Source organism: Haliotis rufescens, unplaced genomic scaffold (assembly GCF_023055435.1).
Source record: "Haliotis rufescens isolate VD_foot unplaced genomic scaffold, xgHalRufe1.0.p SCAF_26, whole genome shotgun sequence".
Taxonomy (NCBI): Eukaryota; Metazoa; Mollusca; class Gastropoda; order Lepetellida; family Haliotidae; genus Haliotis; species Haliotis rufescens.
The window spans coordinates 4,530,001-4,551,527 of NW_025963957.1; the positions used below are offsets into that span (position 1 = coordinate 4,530,001).

A 21,527-nucleotide genomic window follows, 5' to 3' on the forward strand; every position below is an offset into this window, starting at 1 on the left:
TCAGATACCAATCACAACTTCTCTCTCCAAACGAAAACAAAATACGAAAAATGTCGGAAGTGTATCCTTTTAATTTTCTATTTAGATACATGTTTTAACTTTAAAGTAATTATATGTATCTCATGTATTATTGGTATCTGTGATGCTGGTACCGTTTTGTTGCCATTGTGTAGCTTTTGTGGAGTTATTATGAATATCAAATAAATACATGCCTTGAAATATGAACTTGTGAAAGAACTCATCATTGAATCATTTGCATTTAAATTAAATTAAATGCATATACCATTTACTTGGCGTGTATGGACATATTATCCATCTACTTATACACACTTATTATGGACATATACAGAATTTCATTGTACCTTATTATTTAAAAAAATACCCGTGAAGATCCGGGTTAGAATAGGCATTCAACAACCCAAGCTTGTACGAAGGCGACTTGGCTCGCTGACTTGGTTGATGCATGTCATCGTATCCCAAATGCGTAGATCGGTGCTCTTGATGATAATGACTAAATTGTTTGGTCCAGACTGGATTATTTACGAACCACCGTCATATAGCTGGTATATTGCTGAGTGTGGCGTTAAACAACAAACAATCAAACAAAATCTATATAATTATTAAACACCTTCCAACAATGAGAAATTAAAGTTATATTTTCTAAATATTCTGTTATATTTATAACATAATTTGATTCATAATTTAATTATTGCGTTGCTTTCTTCCCTGTCATTCAATGTGCATGTTCAAACCCCTAAACTTTTAATATTTCATTTTTCATAAATGGCTACGTTAGTGCGTTGCCTAGATCTCTCGTTACCTATTCACAAGAATAGATTAAAATAATTTGTTTTACTATCATATTTCTGTTTATCTAATTCATAATACGAAATTGATAATTCATTTATAATAGTATAGATCATATTCGTGTATATCACTATCTGATGCTAAGGTTTTATTTCAGAAAATATAATTAATTCAAAATGTAGAAAGATACACAATTTGCCATTATTTGACTTTTGAACTGTACAAAGTATGATATAATGATCAGAATGCCTGTAACGGGTAGTATTTAAGAAAGAAATATTTGTCGAGAAGTCCCATTTTTCAGATATGCCCTTCAGTAGTAGTATTGCATATCTCCAGAGAGAGGTTTACATTGTAGTTCTCATTATTTGTGGATAATTCAAAAAGCAACATAGAAAATATATATGCTACCATGACGAAAGAATACAGAGTATACATAACTCGCAATTCTATATATTCAGCAAACAGCCCAAAACCGAAACTCCACAACATATCCGATTACACTGATTAAGGCTGTCCCAGTTCTCCATGCGATACTGACGCCCGTTCGTCTCCCAGACCATACAGAATAAATTTAAAAGGAATCCAGCTCAAGTCTAGAACGATTTGGCAAGCCTAGATTGCCTTAATTCTATCAATGAAAGTAAGCATTAATAAAAAAATATTGTTCTTGTCTGCTTCAGATTATATGTTGTAGATACTTATTTTAACTAGGAAAATTGTACTGACACCGGCGCTGTCCCTATTGAAGCTATCCATAAGAATTTCGAATTGCCGTCCATTGTTCGATGTCAATATATCGATGACAAGTGAGGATATCATAAAGTAATCGTTGATGCCGCGCTACACTTTGATAAAAATTATAATCAAGTTGACTGGTGTGTACATTACTACAGTGAACATGTACATGATCATGCCCTAATAATGAAATGCCGTAATGTCAAATACTAATTTATTATTGTGTGATGAATTTAACTGGATCAGTGGTAACATGTGATATTAATATTCCATCAATTTCTTTCCTGGTTGGTCCATCCATGTCTACAAAATGAAAATAATACAATTAAAATGGAGCATAGAACAATTCTTAATTTCAGGCTAGAGCTGTGGAAATCTAGACTTTCCCAATCATTATAGACTTGAGTTGGCCTCATGTTTTACATTATTCTCTTGGGTCAACGTCACAGCTTATACCATACACTAACAAGACCAGCTTGCCCCCCGCCGGAGCTCCCGGATTTTGGTTATATCATCTAACATGGCCAACTCTGCTCTTAAGTAAACAAGAACCTAATCAGCGAGGGGTCCTTTATCATCCCTATGTGGCTGCTTATAAAAATCTGATATCTTTTCCCAAAGACCTGGTTAATAATATATTTTCTGTACATATGTAAATGGTTCTATTTTAAATGACTGCAGCGCTCCATTATGAAAACAATTTGTTTTAACGCCGCTCTCAGCAGTATTCCAGTGATATATGACGGCGGTCTGTTGTATATGAAATATATGCAAATTGAATCTTGAATCTTGAAAGTTGTAACATTTCCGCAAATAAATATCACATGCAGTATACAGTATATCAACTGCAATACACTGTATACATCAGTATACAGTGTGTCGCGAGCTCTGCGCTGGGCTGGAGCACACATTTCCTACACCTCTCCCTTCGGCAAACACATCACGAGTGTTGCAACGAGGTCATAGGTCAGGCGTGCACTCGTCAGTTGTCTAATACGGTCAAGAGTAAGATCGTCCGGAAGACCACTGCACTGGAGGTATGTGGATTATTGAGGAGGTACTACGTGTTTGGAACTGGGAGTTGAACACTAAGCACCTTTAGAGAAGAGCTCACAATAAAACGTTATGGACTCTCGGACGGACTTGTGTTTTCATTTCAAGACGTACATTTATCAGGTTGAACTTCCTAACTGTAACAATAACTGAACTTTACGCCTTTTATACACATTTGTGATGGGGCGACAATGCGACAACGAGACATATTTTGACCTTGAAAATGTCGCGTTACGGCATCGTCGCCCTTTTGTAAAATACAGAAAAGGATTATCAAAGAGCGACAATGCGAACACGCGACAATGCGACAAATGGCCAATTGTCGCGCTTTTGTTAATTTTGACACGTTTTGCTTGTTTTTGTAAAGGCGTCAATGCGACAATGCGACAACGAGACAATGTCCCTTCCATAGTAATCCGTGCAAATAAAACTGAGTAATGAAATAGAAGTCTGACATGCCAGTTAAAAGATAGAGTGTTGCAGCTTCTGATTTCATAGATCTTCAAGAAGGGTTATCAATAATGGGATGGGTGATGAGTTCAACTGCTTACGCTGTGATTAACAATAATGCTCCGAGTCAATACATTTTGTCAAATGTATGACATGTATTACGTGAATGAACATATTGTTTATACTCGTCCATGTTTTTGACGGACAAAATAATTTACATGCTCGGTTAAACTGAGGACGGGCATCATTGTGTGTTTCCGTGCTTTGTTCAGGTGAACAATTGACTTGTCCTTGCATGTGTTTGTGACGGGTGCCACTTGTGTGGCAGGATACGCTCACCTTTTCCCGAACACCCATTGGATGACCTGAACCACTTCGGATTTTTATCCCACATCAGTTTGATACACCATGATATAACTGAAATACTGAAATACTGTACAGTTGAAAATGATGTTTAATGCGATTACCGTAGTGTGTTACTGCAATTGTTCATATTTTGTGCAGTGATGTTATGTAATATGTAAAATTGATTTGAATAGAATATACTTGCGTCAGTGTATTTTATTAACGCCCCAAATCGTAATTTAAACACATAAAATAACAGATCACGCATGGTGCCTTGACTCACTACTAGATTAAATGGGCCACCCCGGAATAAAATAGTTCCCCCCAAAGCGAGGAACATATGTTTTAGTATGTTTACGAGAAATATATTCTAAACAATATCCTCATTAGATGAGAAGATCTTTTACAGAATTACCTCAGTGAGTCAATTACAATGACAGCGTCGTAATACATTTACATCAAGTACAATACGTCAAAATGGCCGACACGATAAACGTGACGGGAGATATTTTCGAAGTTGTTAATTAACCTGTGGCTATTTCAAGCCTTTGGCATCACTGATCAATTGGCCGATCATTGAAAGGTGATTGTGAAGATGTGTCAAACAGATACTAAGGTCAATTCATAGATTTCTGTAAATTGTCACTGCGACAGTTTGGATTTTTCGTGTTTTTTTCTCTCTGGGATGGGTTGTAGCGAGGGTATACTTAAATGGGCTTGCAACCACGCTTCTGTATGAATTCGTACCAGGGAATTCCAAGGGTTTTCCCCAGGAATGTGGAAGTAGTCAGTGTTTACGCCTTTTCAAGAATACAGTCACGTGAAGAACGTCATGTGACCGACCTCGCGTCCAAGTCGTATATCTAGTAAACTTCACATTAAAAACTTAGTTATTGTTATAACCAAATGAAACACAACCCATTGTCCGATAGGGGTAACTGTACATAGCCGTTACCACAATAAACTTAGTAACATTGTTTGGTTTGACTTCTTGGCGCGTGTCTGAATTCCATTAACATGTTACATATCCTAAAACTAGCTTATCAGCAAATCTCGCTGCACTGCGCGCGACAGATACTAGAGCAAGGCATCCCAGAAATACGAAACCTAAAGCTTCCGAAAGGAAGCCTTGGACATCACGTGCGTCGGGGGACCAGCGCCATCTGATTGGCCATTAACAGTTGTACAAGGCGGAGCAAAAAGCATCGTTTTTCCGTCCATTTTACGCTTGAAAAACTCGACCCTTTTCTGGACACTTTCTAGACGCTGACCAATTAATCAATTTTAATGAATTTTTAGTCGTTTTTCCGTCCAATGACCATATACGGAAAAAAACGACGTTTTCGTGTTTGCAGTGCGATGTCCCCTCTCGGCCACCATAGATATGCACCACGACATCATATACCCTGTTGCATTGATCAGTTCCTGCACTGACAACACAGCTTGTATCGGATGCAGGTGAAATAGAGAATTCAGCTGTTGAAATATCGATTTATCACCTCGGGGTTTAAAAATGTTATGTTCTTGTAAAAGTATAATATTCTATCCCAGACCAAAACTGAATAACATTGTTAAGTGAACTAAAAGTTGCATTTTGTGAGAAAGATTCGGTTTCTTCACAACACTAACAAAAACGATAAAACGCTTTCTCCTTTAGGCGTTTTGCTTAGCAAAGAGGAAGGTTATCATCCTGGACCTCCTCAGCACAGATCACAAACCCCTTTCTCACCTCCTTTATATGAATGACCTTGAACGTCTTGCCAAAGAAGAATCTCCTCCAAGAAACCAGGTTCTCCTTGTCGAGTGCTTTTTCTAATGATATCGGCATGTCCTTTGGACTCGACAAATGCAACATTCTTCATCTGAAACGTGGCAAGGTAGAAGAGGGACGATCAATCAGTTTACTTGGGGGAAGGGTTAATGGACCATCTCGTGGAAGGTCAGACCTACACTTACTTAGGGATGCAGATTAGGGACAAACTCCAGAATTCTCATATCAAGGGAAAACTTGGGGCAAATCATTTTGGTGTTGTTGATTGGACGAGACAAGAAATTCACGGTATTGACACACACGAAGAATTATGTCAGATGATAAATCCCACCACCCTCGGTTTTCCCTAAATCGCTTATATACTATCCAAAAAAAGAAACGCATAGGTGTTCCTGACATGTCAAAACGAAAATAATACCTATTGTATTCATATTATCGTCAAAATATGTATCAATATTGGTAAGAGCATCAATTAACACACTTCCGTTTGCAACAAATCGATTTTGCTTGAAAATGTTGACTTTGATGTGATTTTTTGAGAATGAGTAAGAAATGCATCGCCACAACGCAACAAGTGGCATCTTGCACGTTGAAATTGGGCAGGAAAAGCATGCAGTGTTTGGCAATAAAAAGCAAGCTTGCTTTCTGAAATAAGTATTCGTTCAGAAGGTGTTTCCAAGCCAAATGAACATGCCACGTCTTGATGCTGCCACAAGGAACATCGCCATTGGAAGACTTCAGGCTGGAGAGGCCCAATCTTCTGTTGCCCGACGTCTGAATGTTAGCCAAAGCACAATATCACGGCTTGCAGCTCGCTACAACCAAACAGGCACAACAAATGACCGTCTCCGTACAGGAAGACCTAGAGTCACCACACCAGCCAAGGATCGCTACATCCGGGTCCTCCATTTGCGTGACCGTACTGCTACGGGTGAGAGCACTGCAGCCAGTTCGCCAGGACTTAAAGGGTATCAGGCCAGAATGCCGAGAGAAAATGGACTGAGAGCCAGGAGACCCTACGTCGGGAACGTGCTACGTCGTCACCATCGTGCTCATCATCTCCGTTGGTGTAACAACGTGACGGCCTGGAACCTTCGCAACTGGCGACGCATTTGGTTAAGCGATGAGTCCAGATTCCTGTTGCAGAGACGAGATGGTAGGAACCGGGTCTACAGACGTGTTCATGAACGTTATGTCCCTAACTGCGTTCGTCAGATTTGGTGGAGATTTGGTGGAGGGAGTGTGATGATGTGGGCGGCGATATCCTACACTGATCGTACCGATCTTGTCCACGTCCAGGGAAACCTGACGGCTGTAAGTTACAGAGACACCATCCTGTCAGTCATTGACGTCCAACGTGAGATTTTCCAGCAGGACAACGCCCGGCCCCACACGGCACGTGTCACAATGACCTTTTTCGCTGCTTACAATGTCAACGTGCTCCCCTGGCCGTCCCGTTCCCCAGATCTTAACCCAACAGAGCACCTGTGGGATGAACTTGATCGCCGTCTCCGTCAGCGTCAACATCAACCCCAAACTCTCCATGCACTAGCTGCATTTCTGCGTAGTGGCGGAGGATTCCCCAGGCCGTTATCCAGCGTCTCATCCATTCCATGACAAGGCGTGTGAGAACTGTTATTCGTGCACGTGGTGGGCACAACAGATATTGATACTCCATTCACGTTTGAGGAATATTGTGACTGCCTTACCTCAAGTTATGGACATCATTGTATAGACATTGATCTCTCCTAAACGGATGTAAAATTCCATGTACTCAAGTTCAATTCCTACCAAGTTATTCATGTTTGAATATACAACATTTTCTCAGCAAATACGGATTATGCGTTTCTTTTTCTGAATAGTATATTTACCAATAATAATGGGAGGGCTGGTTTGATTTAACGGGGAGGCTCTTCATGAAAAAAATGCTTTGTGCACGTTTGTGCTCGATCATTTTATAACCGTCTTCGCCATGCTTGTGGTTTTGAAACAGGGGTCCATCAATGGTACGACCCGGAATATGTAGAGGACGTCATGGAAAATGATGAATACAAAATTCTTTGGAATATGGTCCGATTGCAGCCTCAGACGTATCCAGGCCAATAAACCTGATCTTGTCCTTTTTGATAAATCCAATGAAATCATTTATATCATTGAAGTTTCTGTCCCTTTTGACACTAATGTGATTGACAAGGTTCAGGAAAAACATGGCAAATGTGCGGACCTCGCTTTCGAAATGTCATGCTTGCATCCCAAGTACCAAGTTGTCCGACTTCCCATTGTTCTCGGTGCCTTAAGTTTGGTATCTCCCAATCTGTTGACTGACATTGGGAGAGTACCTGGGTTTGCTACCAGGAATACAGCCCTTCTGGCAATCTGGGTAATGCAGAAGGCTGTAGTGTTGGGGAGTCCTCACATTCTCTGAAAAGTTCTGGGTGGGTTAGATCTACTGGGCAGCGCTTCCTGAGAGAAGTCCAATTCGCTGTCTGGGTTGCGTGTAGAGGGGGCAAGGGCCATGAGATGAAATGAGCCGGTCTGTGCCAGGATCACCCAAATCCTCTTTTCTGTATTTTTTGTTATACTCTGTGCATAATAATAACAATCATAATAATAATATCATCCTCAATATGCAATTTTGAATCAAAGTGTAAATATGAAATGTAGATTATACAATGAATTCACGTTGTCGCTTGATGTTCAGTATCTTCAGTGACATAATGATGTGGCGTCATGCTTTGTGATTTTGACTCAAGATCCGTTTATGATATGAGGGCGTCATGGAAAATGATAATTCTTTGGGATAAACCCGAATACAGCCTAAGCCCTTTTCAGGCCAACAAACCTGGTCTTGTCCTTTGAATCCAATGCTCTGTCCCTTTTTACACTAATGTGATTGACAAGAATCAGGAAAACAGTGTAAATATGAAATGTCACACTTGCATACCAAGTACCAAGTTGTCTGACTCCCCATTGTTCTCGGTGCCTTACGTTTTGTACCTCCCAATCCGTTGACTGACATAAGGAGGTTTGCTGGCAGGAACACAGCCCTTCTGACACTCTTGGTATTGCAGAAGGCTGCAGTGATGGGGAGTCTTCACATTCTCGGATAGGCTTTGTACCTCCCAATATTTTGACTGACATTGGGAGAGTACCCGGGTTTGCTACCAGGAATACAGCCCTTCTGACAATGCAGAAGGCTGCAGTGATGGGGAGTCTTCAGAAAGTTTTTGGTGGGTTGGACTGGGCAGCACATCCTGTGAGAAGTCCCATTCGCTGCGTGTGGAGGAGGCAAGGGCCCTCAGCTGATGATTAGTCTAACCAACCCGACTGTGCCGGGATCACCCATATATTGAACCATTGAGGCCTTGTAACCCTGATCAAACAAATTTTGAGCAAGAATCGTATGACGCTCTTTAGAAGATTGTACCTTAAAAGTTGTGAAGTATAAACACCAAAGGCTGTAGCTGCTGGAATATTGCTTGACATGAATGAGTGAGTGAGTTTGGTTTTACGTCAATTTTAGCAGTATTTCAGTAATATGATAGCGGGGGACGTCAGAAATGGGCGTAAAAGACAAAATATCGGTGAAAAATATATATGAATAGATCACTGAAAATCAGTGATGACACCAGGTGTTCGCGAAAAGGGCCCTGCTCTGCAGGATGCACCTGCCACTCACACAATTTGCATAGGAAAGTTCTCCTGCAATGCAACATCCAGACAACCAAGTGATGGACTATAATGGACGATATGTCAATTTAAATTACGTCTGCTGTGTACACGTGCAGATATTCTGCTGCTTATTAGCAAAGAAAAACACGTTTAAGAAATATGTTGGTGCCTTCAGTTGCATATTCAGGGGATTAATCATGATAGGAGTTAATTGTGTGTACCAGATGCTTATCTCTCTTGGTACCTTTACCTTGCTTATGGAAGTGAACATCACTTTTAGACATTACTTTAATCAGGCTGGTTTGCAGATTTTGATGCAAAATCAATAAACTGGACAGGATGCTGACATACTCTTATTTCCTTGAGACGAGCTGTATAGATGGAAAACTTCAGAGCAACAGCATGCATGTTTGGAGTATGAATCAGCACAGTCATGTTGGACACGCTCTTCATTGGATAAAGACATAGGTAGGTGGAGGAAGTAGGTGAACTGCTTTAGTCAGTGACCATCTTCTTGTCTCAACTCTGGCCAACATAAGGATGTGAGGATCACCATATTAATATATAATAGATTTTGATAACCATCATCAGAACTCATGTACAATCAGCCTGGGTTCTCATTCCAGCTGTTGATCAAGATAGTACAATCTGTGTGTATCTCTGGAAGTACGTGGAACAATACGAGCATCAAATGCCATAATAGTGCCAAATGCCGTTGGCACTTGGTTGTGGCAAAAAGATCGCTATGGCCGTCTGTTAATGTGTTCGAATTGTCTTTGCATAGATGATGATGTATAAGGAACAGACGTGGTATGTATGAAGGATGAAATTCTTCAACATTGGGATTCAGTTGCCGAATCAAAACATCAGTCTGATTACCTTCTCGACCAGATGGAAACATCCAATACTCGTGGCCTAACATTGCCACTAACTGGACTATCAAACACGTAAGCCTGAACATCAAAGACAGTCGGATAATCAGGGGTGTATTTGTATTTCATGTCTGTTTCTGCTACATCAGAATATGCCCTTTGCCTGGCTTGCATTCTGGTAATTTCAATGTCCGGCTTAAGTTCCTGAACTTTCTTAGATTGTTCCAACATAGATTTCTCTACAAATAGTTCGCCTGAGCTTGCTTGTTCCTTAGCACAAGCAAATCTAGTTGAGCTAATAGAATTCCGAGATGATTAAGAGTTCCTGTGAGAAACATAATCTATGATTCTCTCTGTTCCATGAAGTCGCTCTTCATGTCGCTTATTCTCAGCATCTCGCTTCTGCTGTAAAAAAAGCTGATTTCGCTTCCTTGTGATAGCTGCAAGAACACCTCCCTTTCTATCCTTTAGCATGCGTATTCCCTCTAAGCTTGTCCCTTTTCAGTTTGTGTCCTTGTACGAACTGACCTTCTCCATAATCCGATTCTGGAGTGTGTGATTTCAGCACTTTCACTTGGACATTCAAATACCTTCTACGAATATATATTTGCAACAAAAGCGCAATCCATTTTTCACATTACTTTAAGTTAAACTTGTTGGCCAAAGGGTTCGCTCGTCACGCCGAAGACCCGGGTTCGATTCCCGACATAGGTACAATGTGTGAAGCCCATTTCTGATATTGCTGGAATATTGCTAAAAGCGGCGAAAACCATACGCACTCACTCACTTATTGGTCAAATTCCTTGGTTTTGATTCTGCCAATTCTACATTCAGACTCGTGTAAAGAAACATCCCAGTAAATGGGGCGCAATTGATGCCAATGGGGAAACTGACTTTTTGCCTAAATGTCCTGTGCCCAAATTTCACTTAGTTGGTACCTATGAAGAAGTGCTGCCTTTCACATATTATTTCTCAAACAAATCCTTTGATTTTTCACAATGGAATGGTATAAATTCCACTTGTCTAAAATACTGTGAATAAAAAGAATGTCCTTGAAATGATGTGTTTAGGATTATTGTGAATCTTTCACCTACGTCTTTGTTTAGGCTGTGTGGTTTCAGAGTTTTGATCAATGTTCTTTGGTCGTGTCTAGTTTGCATTATCATCATCGCCCTGACAATCAACTGACATGGCAGAAACACATGTTGTGAAGAGTCACACTAGGTATGGGTAGTAAGCAGTAGGCCGGGTGACGACAAAAGTTATGAACGTTCTTATGTATTAATGTGCCACAGTGAATAGAATCATGAGAATAGAGAAAATATGCATCTATTCGATTGTAAAATGGTGCGATTTTAGGGTGTGTAAGAAACAGATTACCCCCCTTGTGCCTGTCAGATACCATTTATCTAACAAATCGTTGTTTCAAAACGTAGCTAACTCGTTTATGCAGATAAATGGTATCTGACAGACGCTCCTGTAGTAATTTCTATGTCTTTTGGTTCCTAGAGTCAAGTAAAACGTTGACTGTACCGCTGCATGGCTTTGGCAGATTTATGAGTTAACATACTAGCCTTATACATGTATGTGACAATATCTGAAGTGTTATTTCAACCAAGATGTTCGATGAAAAAAATAATGATGGTTACATTTTTAGGCCCTAATGGAAGGAACAAATACAAACGCTCCATGTTGTTGTTGTTGGTGGTTTGTTGTTTAACGCCGCAACTATCAATATTCCAGCTATATGACGGCGGTCTGTAAATAATCGAGTCTGGAACAGACAATCCAATGATGCATCCATCCACGCAATTGGGATCGATGACGTGTAAAACAGCCAGATTTTTGATGAAATTGGTTGGGAGAGAATAAGTTTATTCCAATTCTGTTTCCAATTGTTTCATTTTGTGCATTCTGCCAAAGACAACATCACAAAACAAGGAGCGTTCATGCTACGTTTGCGACAGATGTAGATTTAGGCGTGATTGAATAACAGGTGATATATAATTTTACAGCTGTGTGTCAACTATTGCACTCTCACAGTACACATTCACACCCGCCTTAAATTCAGGCCATTATCCAGTTCACACTTATGTTGTATAAAATAAGCATTCAAATAGTCTTGAATCATAGCACTTGGCAAGGGGCCGCACAAGGTAAGTAAACTGGCAAAGATGTTCTTTCATATTATCTTATGATACATGTATGGTATGATTGTCCATCGAAAGAAACATGTTCTCTGAAACTATTCTACTAGGTATAAGGTTCCACTAAGGATTAATTAATATATCTTTAAGTAACATTTTAGAACCTGCAGTATCAATGAAAATTAAAGCGATGAAACCATTTCCAAATTCATAACAAATGTCTACTTTAAACTGAGTCCACTGAACTGCCTATTTGACCAGATGACATCAGAATACCTATATAATCTATATACCTGAAGCTTAAAGATCAAATACCCTTGTTCTGACCAGTATGCTTACAGAAACAGATCAGCAAAGAAGAGAGCACAATTGAAATCAATGGAGATGCATACTTCTTGTCTAAATCTCCTATCCACAAATTTGTCCAGCCTTTATACTGCAGGTTTAACGCAAGAATGACATCATGTTAAATGTACATTTAAAAGTACATTGAGAAGAATACAAAATATTTAGAAACGCATGTAATATGCATGTGGCACGGTGTTCAAAGGTTTGCACACGAGATGAGCACCCGTTTAGCATCCATGTGCAACGTGTGACCAACGGGCATGCCATACATGTTACACTGGACCGGGTTTCGGTCGCATTTGACAAATAGAACAATGAACAGTGAGATGAATCGGAATTGTGTGCATGAAACCTTAAACATAAGGTCGGCCCGTCTTAATTAGGTTTTGCTTGCTTGACTAAATGCATGAATGATTCAACTAGGCTCCAGACGGTGTCGGCCCGGTTGAGCCACATATGGTATTCAGGAGGAAAATTCATGGTTGCGCTCCCGGGACCAGTAAGGGCGTAGTCTTCACGGGCATAGACTATCGGCATCCTCTGCATAAAACGAAACACTGTCTATTCCATCTTCTATGAGTTATCAGATATCCCTTCATCAATAAGTAGCCCTTAGGTCCAGAGGACACTGATAGCCTGTTTCTTCATTAGACACACTGGTACATATTCCTCGTTTAATGTTCTGAGGTAAACTTCTTTTGGTGTGGCTGGGATGAAAGGGGGAAAACTTGAGGTACTGGTACAGTATCCACTCTAGTGTCATTCTTCATAATCTCAGTGTCAAGATTTAATTTAAATCCGTTTCCATAGTAAATTTGTATCTATGTTGTTTAGCAGTGTCCTAAATGTATCTCAATTGTCATGAGTTGGACGCTGCCGCTTGTTTGTGATTCTAAAAGGGATGCAAGGTTTTGCAAACATCTATCTAACACACATCATGGAAACTTTCCAAACTCTTGACCACATGTTTTAGTCACAACATCTGCAAACCTTCTTCTTGATATCACAGGACAAATGTTACACATGTTGGTGCCATTTTCGAACCCATTGCAGCCCCTTTAATCTGTTTGTAGATATTTCCTTAAAAGTAGTAAGTATTGTTTTGAAGTATAAAGTGAATACTCTCGAAGTTTCAATTTAAATCATAAATAGACAGAATGTGTCAAAAGTATCTTCAAGGGAACGTTTGACACTATATCTTGTGGGTCAACCCCTTAAAGAGTGAGTGAGTGAGTGAGTATGGGTTTACGCCGCTTTTAGCAATATTCCAGCAATATCACGGCGGGGGACACCAGAAATGGGCACCCCTTAAAGAATAGAGGCACCAATTTCCCACATGCCTTCCGTGAAAAGTGTCTATGCTGGTCGTAAGAGGCCACAAACGGGATCGTGTGATCAGGCTCGCTGTCTTGGCTGATGTATGTCATCGTATCAAAATTGCGTGGATCGATGCTCATGATGTCAATCACTGGGTTGTCTGGTCCAAACACGATTATTTACAGACCGCCGTCATATAGCTGGAATAATGCTGAGTGCGGCGTTACACAAGTAACACACAAACAATATGGTCGTATGGCAAATTATATTTAAAACATACTTTGGCCAAGATTGGTATGCGGGAGGCATTAAAATGGACCCTGTCCGCTCGCACCACGTGCGTCCGTCGGTGCAAGATGTCGTTTCCGTAGCAGATCTTGAAAACTGTACAATTTGAAAAATATATTTTTCAAGTTTCCATGGTAACAACTTTGAGTTAGGTTGGAAATGGTGGTAGTGCTCGTCTCCGGGGCAAATCTTGAGGACCGTTCTATATTTCTTCACAAAACTTGGTACAAAGATAGGTCTAGTGGTGAACTGGTGCTTTTCGTTTGTTTTCTGATTTTTTCAAGTTTCATTAATTGATTCACAAGTAATTACCGTTGCGAGGGACACTGGTGACTTTGTCCTCTTGTTTATATACTAGTATACGGTGGGCCTTAGCATTTACAATATATTTATGAATTGTGTACAATAGAATATCAACAGAAATCAGCTTTTTTTCTTGTCTTCCTTGCTTGTTTAGAGTCCTTATTAAAGAATGAGGTATGGTTGTGTGTATTTGCAGAGGATTTAGAAATATACTCAATGACAAAGGTTCCCGTGACACCAATATTGTAGTGTATTTTTCAAAAAAAGTAAAGTTAGGTTTTCAATATTATAGTACATGTATGGAATCAAGTCACAAAAACGCAACTGCTACAGAAAAGCATGCAGTTCATGCAAAAGTTGACTTTTTTGCAAGTCACATGCATTTCACTACCCAAGAATGGGTATAAAAACATGTGCGTTAACGTGGCTCCATATGCATTGTTTAGCATCGTGCTGACAACAACAACTCAGAAAAACAACAACATTACGCAATTATTCAACATTACGAAATGCCACACCTGTCCTAAAATGAGCGTCTACGAGCCATTGGTATGCTTGAAGCAGGATCGAGTCAACGTGATATTGCAAGACAATTTAACGTCCACATAAACACCATTATTAGTTGGGTGCAGTACTACAGGACCGCTCCTGGCTTCTGATTGGTCGAGAGGGCCACGTGACCTCTGATGACGTCACTCCCGGTTTCGGTTTGGTCACGTGACTGCGCATCCGCGCAGGGCATGATGGGTCCTGCGTGCGCTTCCAAGGTGGCGGCACATCCGTTTCCGGTGGCGTGCGCATCCAAGATGGCGTCGCATCCGTTTCCGGTGGCGTGCGCATCCAAGATGGCGTCGCATCCGTTTCCGGTGGCGTGCGCACCTCCAAGAGGGCTGCACATCCGTTTCCGGTGGCGTGCGCCTCCAAGAGGGCGTCGCATCCGTTTCCGGTGGTGCGCGCCTCCAAGAGGGTGGCGCATCCGTTTCCGGTGGCGTGCGCACCTCCAAGAGGACGTCGCATCCGTTTCCAGCCGGAGGCGCGCACCCCCGGAAACGAATGCGACGCCCTCTTAGAGGCGCACGCCACCGGAAACGGATGTGCAGACCTCTTGGAGGCGCGTCTCCTCCACAGACACAGGGTGTAACCCACGACAAACAAGTTGCCTCTTATGACTAGCAATAGGGTCATGGCGACACATGTCACCCCAGGTACACACATGGTATCTAAAAGTAGAACATTTCTATTGTAATATGAATATTTGACGCAACAGTTTGGCAACTCCTGAAAAAGACACTGTTGTCTAATAGCCTACAGTTCATATAAATTCTGCCTCAAGACATTACTTACTTTTTTGCACGTTTACAGATGCGTCTGCTGTACACGTGGTGTGCTCTGGCCTGTGTGCTACTGTTCACCGGGGATGCAACTGCCTTTGGGTGGAGACGGAGACAGCACCGGGCCGGGATCTGTGATCGCAACCATTTCGTCAATGGCTGCACATTGCCTGTCAAGTGGTTACCCTACAAGAACACGTTCAAATCTGCTTGTAACAAACATGATGTTTGCTATACATGTGTAAGTGTTTCAGATATATTTTGTCATTTGCAATTGCCATTGATTGTGCAAGATGCTGTATGGGGACCTGTTCGTCAGGTTACATCAAACGTTCTGCGATTTATGTCCATCATCTACAATCTAAGTGATTGAAAAGTACCTTCCTCAAGCAGTTGTGATTATAAACATGTTAAGTTGACTAGTTTTCGGTCACTTTGAACAAAACTGCTTATTGGGGTTTGGCTACATATGGTGTTGTAAAAAATGCTTTTATACCAAATAAAAATGATTTATTATACCCAAAACACTCGGCCCCTAAAAATGAAGAAAAAACTAGAATCTACACCTCTGCATAAGCCTATAGTCAGAGGCTGTATTCTTTCACAACATTCACTTTTCAGAACGTATCGCGTCTGGAGGATTGAGGTTACTGTTGGTGTTTCCTTAATTCAAATCGACCACCTACTAAAACAGTGGACTATTGTTGTCATGGTTGACCGTTTATATCATAAAGCAATACCGACCCGGCTTTGAGAGACATCCTACTGAAATCCGATATCTTAAGATACGTATTACCAAGCCGTAAATGTGTAACAGGTAACAATAATGGCTATTTTCTATAATGAAGAACCTGACCTTAAACTTTTGACTGACCACGAGTTAAAAACAAGCTCACTGAATGAACTGAACGGGAAGGCCGTGTGTCTGCTGGAAGAACTTATTATGCCACTGGTTACCCACTACTAATCAGACATCTTTGTGACCAGCTTTGAAGAATTTAACCTAGCCACATCCCCCTACCCGCCAGCCAGTCTTGGGTAGAGAAATGTTGACGACGCCTTCGCCATATCCTTGCAGAAAACTAAGTTCCAACCACCCTTTTCAACCACCTCAATAACCATGGTAACTCACTAAAACTCCCGAATACCCTTCCTTGACATTTTCTGTCAACGTCTCTGAAGTCATCACCACCTGAGTATACATGAAACCCCATCTCACAGATCAGTACATACACTACCTATGCAACCATCTCCCCTAGATAACAGTGCAATTGTTGCAACTCTCAACAGAGGAGCCAAGTCCGAATGCAGCCCTGTGAACACCTCCAGCCTACTCTTCAACATCTCAACCTCACCTTGCAGCATACGCCTTAAAGAACCCAAGTCATCCACCCAGAAAGAAGACATGAAATCAGCCCTGACAAACATTCACAAACATAGGGTGGTGTGTGCAATAAATGTATCCTCTTAAAATAATAAGGGCTCATGAAATAGAAATGTTTGTAGCGCCACACACATGCCTGTAGTGACATTCCTGATTTTAAGTTAATTTTAAGTTATTTCCGAGTATCCACTACTTCCTTTGAAGAGTGCATAAGTCTTTCTATGATCTCTGGCTTCAAACGTATGCTTGCAGCAACATTTGACTTTAAATCACACACAGCGTTCATATTACAGAACTACAAAAAATACACCCATGGGGTTTAAAGCCATCAACATCATCGCTGGTTGCTTCCTGCTATAAAAACCAACTGGTTTGTCCTCTTTCTTGAGGTTATTTGAATACTACGCTTTTGATATATGATTTGCACAATGGAAATTATTGCAACATGTCGAACTGACGATTAGTCATGAGCGTTTAATAAATATCAGTTATAATTCTATACACATTCTACACTAATGTTACTGTTTTCACAGGCTGCAGCTTATGGAATATCAAGGGCAACATGTGATTACAAGTTTTACCACAATATGAGGGAAATTTGCGGGAGACGGTGGCTTTGCAAAAAGGCGGCTAAAGCTTATGTTTGGGGAACGAAGAAATACGGAAGAAAATATTTCCATCAACGAGCTTCACCCGGCTGCCGTGATCATTGGGTGATACAGTGTCTGTGATTGTGTGTTATCACATCACGCCATGCATTTCATGCATTCAATAAAATGATATTGGCATCAATAGTATGATTGTTCTTCATTCTATGGTGTTATATTTGGTGCTATTTTTGTATGAAAAGAAAATTCGTTCAAATGTGACACGTATAATACGTAGAAAAGATTATACCCTGACGTCATTTACACGAACGTGTAGATACCCTTCTAGCATATAGCACTTGCATTTCGCGCTCGCTCACACAAATAATCAATCATTTTGAGAAATAATGTTGGTACACAACCATTGTATCATGCAAAGCCTTCATAGTTACCGAAGTTTAATTTAATTTATTCAAGAAATAATGTGAAGTCTACTTACTCAATTATGGTGAACTCTATCGATATCTATAAAAGTCTTCTGGAAACTGGTCTTAGACTAGTTTTGGTCATGTGGCCTGTTGTTTCGCTACAACCGTTGGTTTAGGCTGGTTTATGTGTTGACATTTGACATCCTTTCTGAAGAGAAAGACATCTGAAAACCAACCATATATCTTTGGTAAAACATCCTTACTTTGAACATCTCTTTTGACATCGTCGTTGTCAACTGACTTTTTTTACCATCGTATTTAAACCGTCATTAATATTAAAACATGTAGTTTTATTCTGAACCAGGGTTTGGCTTCCTAGGTATAAGAAACTTGTCTATAAATAGGCGATCTGCGAATTCCATGACTAATTAAACGTCCAACTTCAATATACTTATCGATAGAACTAGATGCATAATCAATGGTACGAATGTACTGCAGCTCTTATCAATAAAACGTTAATTTGTCAAAGAGTTATACTGGATTTTTCGCCATGAACAATATTTTGCCACGAATGTTTTGCTGAAATTAATATTAGTGTGCAACAACAGTTATGGATGCCTGGTGACAGTAAACGCTTACAGATGATTTGAATTTTTGTATGAGGATTCTGGTGCTTGAAAGAAGAGACTATACATAAGAGCTACAGATGGCTGAGAAAGTTATCATTTTAAGCCAAAGTAAACTTTTCAAGTTTTAATCTATGTCTCTCTATTGCAAACAGTTTGTAAACTGTTCAGCAAAAGTAAAGACAAGTGTTAAGTCAGCGAAGGCAGCATGCGTCCTGAATATCACAATCATAAGGGAAGTCGGGAACTGGAATCTTGTCGGATGAGAGCCAGGTGTTCCATATTCTTCTCGCGGTACAAAAGCTTCAGACTGTCACACCTAAATAAAGATATCTTACCATACCGGGATTTCGTGTTTCTATATTGAACATCGTTTATCTGAGTATAGGTTTGTATAAAATACAGAAACACTCCCCCATATATTTAATCTTTAATTTAGAGAAACAAAATCTTAGAATTTCATTTTGAAATCGTCGAATTCTTAATGTCTTTTACAGGAAATGTGTTTTCAATTATCCCAATTTGACAAATTTTCAAGAATAATTTATCGGCTTCATTAAGGAGATAAACAATTCGTTCTGTACGATTTGCAAGATGCTATGTTGAATTGATGAACGGAGCTTTTCAGTACATCTAGTTAGCATAACACCACGCAAATCTTAGAAAACGAAGTATCTATAAACATTGTAACATGAAAGTTATTTGAAATCAATGTTTAGGAGGACCCCATTTAATCAGCGCATGAGCCAACCGATCTGTCGTTAGCAAAACGTCTCCTCGTGCTTACCTTCGGCAGCATCCATGACATGGGGTGCCGCGAAACCGATCACTGGTTTCAAGGTACCCTTGTCATGATGGTTCATTTTACCAAAGATTTGGTCACGTTTCCACGCCAATTTGTAAGAAAGGAAATAACAAGACAAAACTTTCATAAATTCAATTCTTTAACGCAGTTCCTTTTTTCATTTGCAATGTGTAAGCACGAGTATCGTCAAAACAGAAATAATCAAATTAAGAAAGACGAATAATATCGTTGGACCCTTATCCAAGATAGTGTCATCTCGCCTGAAATGGAGGTGGAGACAGAAACAAGTAAAGTCAAACACATGCAAGTTTTAAACGTTCAATATTTACACCAAGGGTCCTCGTGGTGTACTATTCAGTGTCGTCGGAGTGACTCGTCTCTTGGGAGCCTGACTCAAAACCTCGGACATCAAGCCATTATGGATGTGACAGGATGACCTTGTTCAGGGTACAATTGTAAGAATAGGTGGTCCTATGTTTTTTAATGCATGTTAACTATATTACCACCCAATGTTACGATTAACTTGTAAGATTTTGTAAATTTCCTTATATTATTGTAAAATTTGACCACGCTCCACACTGTCTGTCAATGGTGTAAGGGAGGTAACTCTCACTAGAGTTAGTCGTATATGCGTTTGTTTATTTGATTGTTTAACGCCATAATAGCAATATTGCAGCCATATGAAGGCGGTCTGTGAATAATCGAGTCTGGACGAGACAATCCAGTGATTGACATCATGAGCATCGAAAAACGCAATTGGGATACGATGACATTCATCAACCAAGTCAGCAAGCCTGACCACCCGATCCGGTTAATCGCCTCTCACGACAAGCATAGTCGCCTTTTACGGCAAGTATGGGTTGCTGAAGATATATTCTACCCGGATCTTCATAGGAATATAGACAATAATCGGTTTCAGAGCTTAAACAGCACCAGCAAAGACCATCAATTTATCTTTCTAGTCAAATGAGAAAACATTTTCTGTACGAGGAGGTCAACAATATTCTCTTTTCTACTTACATGTCTAATGCGGTACAACGTAGCCCCATCCCTCTGGATTTAATCTGTAAAACACTTGCTAAATACAAGTCCTATTCCTGTAAATAAAAGCGAGACAAAACATTTCCATAATCATTCCGACAATATTGAAAGCAAGGTTCTAAGTACTTTCGATTTAATGACATCATTTCTGGTTTCGGAAGACAAATGCCCATTGCAGTACAACTTTTCACCTCCTGTAGCAACTTTAATAAAAACGTTATAATCACTTCCGGTGTGGGAAAACACATATCTAATGCAACACAACTTGGGAACAGAAAATCTTATGCCCCAAGCTACGTAAACCTTAATCAGAAAGTTACATAAATATGAAGTCAGATGAAATCGAGTTTAAGATCGCGTGTTGACAAAAGATTGTTTGTTGTTTAACGCCGCAATATTCCAGCTATATGAAGGCGGTCTGTAAATAATCGACTCTGGACCAGACAATCCAGTGATTGACATCATCAGCATCGATCCACACAATTGTGATACGTTGACATGCATCAACCATGTCAGCGAGCCTGACCACCCGATCCCGTTAGTCGCCTGTTTGACTATAGATCTCAAAACGTTTTATGGTAGACATGTGGAGGACATTCCATATTTGACGTTACACTGACAAAATCATAAATAGTGGATAATGCAATTTCTTTCAGATGAATAATTGACTTGGATTTGCATGTGTTTGTGACGGGTGATACTGGTGGGGCAGCGTACTCTCACCTCTTCGCAAACTCAAGTTTCATCACTATTTTATACTTTGGGAATAACCAGCCATACTGTGTTTTCAGTTTTTTCTCAGAATATTTAACCTATATTCTGATACTGTGTTGCAAAACGAACATATATCTTAAATATTTGTCTGTAGTTAAATGAAGGAGAATCTCTGCACTTGTATACAGCAGTCGTAATTAAGGCTTCTTGCACTACACTTCTACACTAAAAGCCTACTGGATATGAACAAAGCCACACAGGTTGATATACAGCTACTAAATTTTCCCGGCATGAGACCTTACACTAAAAGTTGTCTAATTTAGTTAAATTGTCTTAAATTTAGTTTAATACTGGCAGATAACTGCTGCATTTGAAACGCGAACGAGACAAACATCTTTCACATTGGATATACTACATTTTCATGACTACATTTCCTATCTTAAACCGACATTTGGTAGTATCTAGTATATGGAATCACCTGCTCATCTACCCACCTAACC

At 40.1% G+C, this 21,527-nt stretch overlaps 1 long non-coding RNA gene across 1 annotated transcript in view; it reads left to right on the forward strand.

Moving 5' to 3' along the window:
• LOC124147313 overlaps positions 1-17,618 on the forward strand; it is a 25,162-nt gene extending 7,544 nt beyond the window's left edge. The window contains exons 2-3 of the long non-coding RNA XR_006862777.1: positions 15,474-15,683; positions 17,360-17,618. This is a non-coding gene — a long non-coding RNA (uncharacterized LOC124147313). The remainder of the gene's footprint in view (positions 1-15,473; positions 15,684-17,359) is intronic.
• Positions 17,619-21,527: the final 3,909 nt, after the last annotated feature.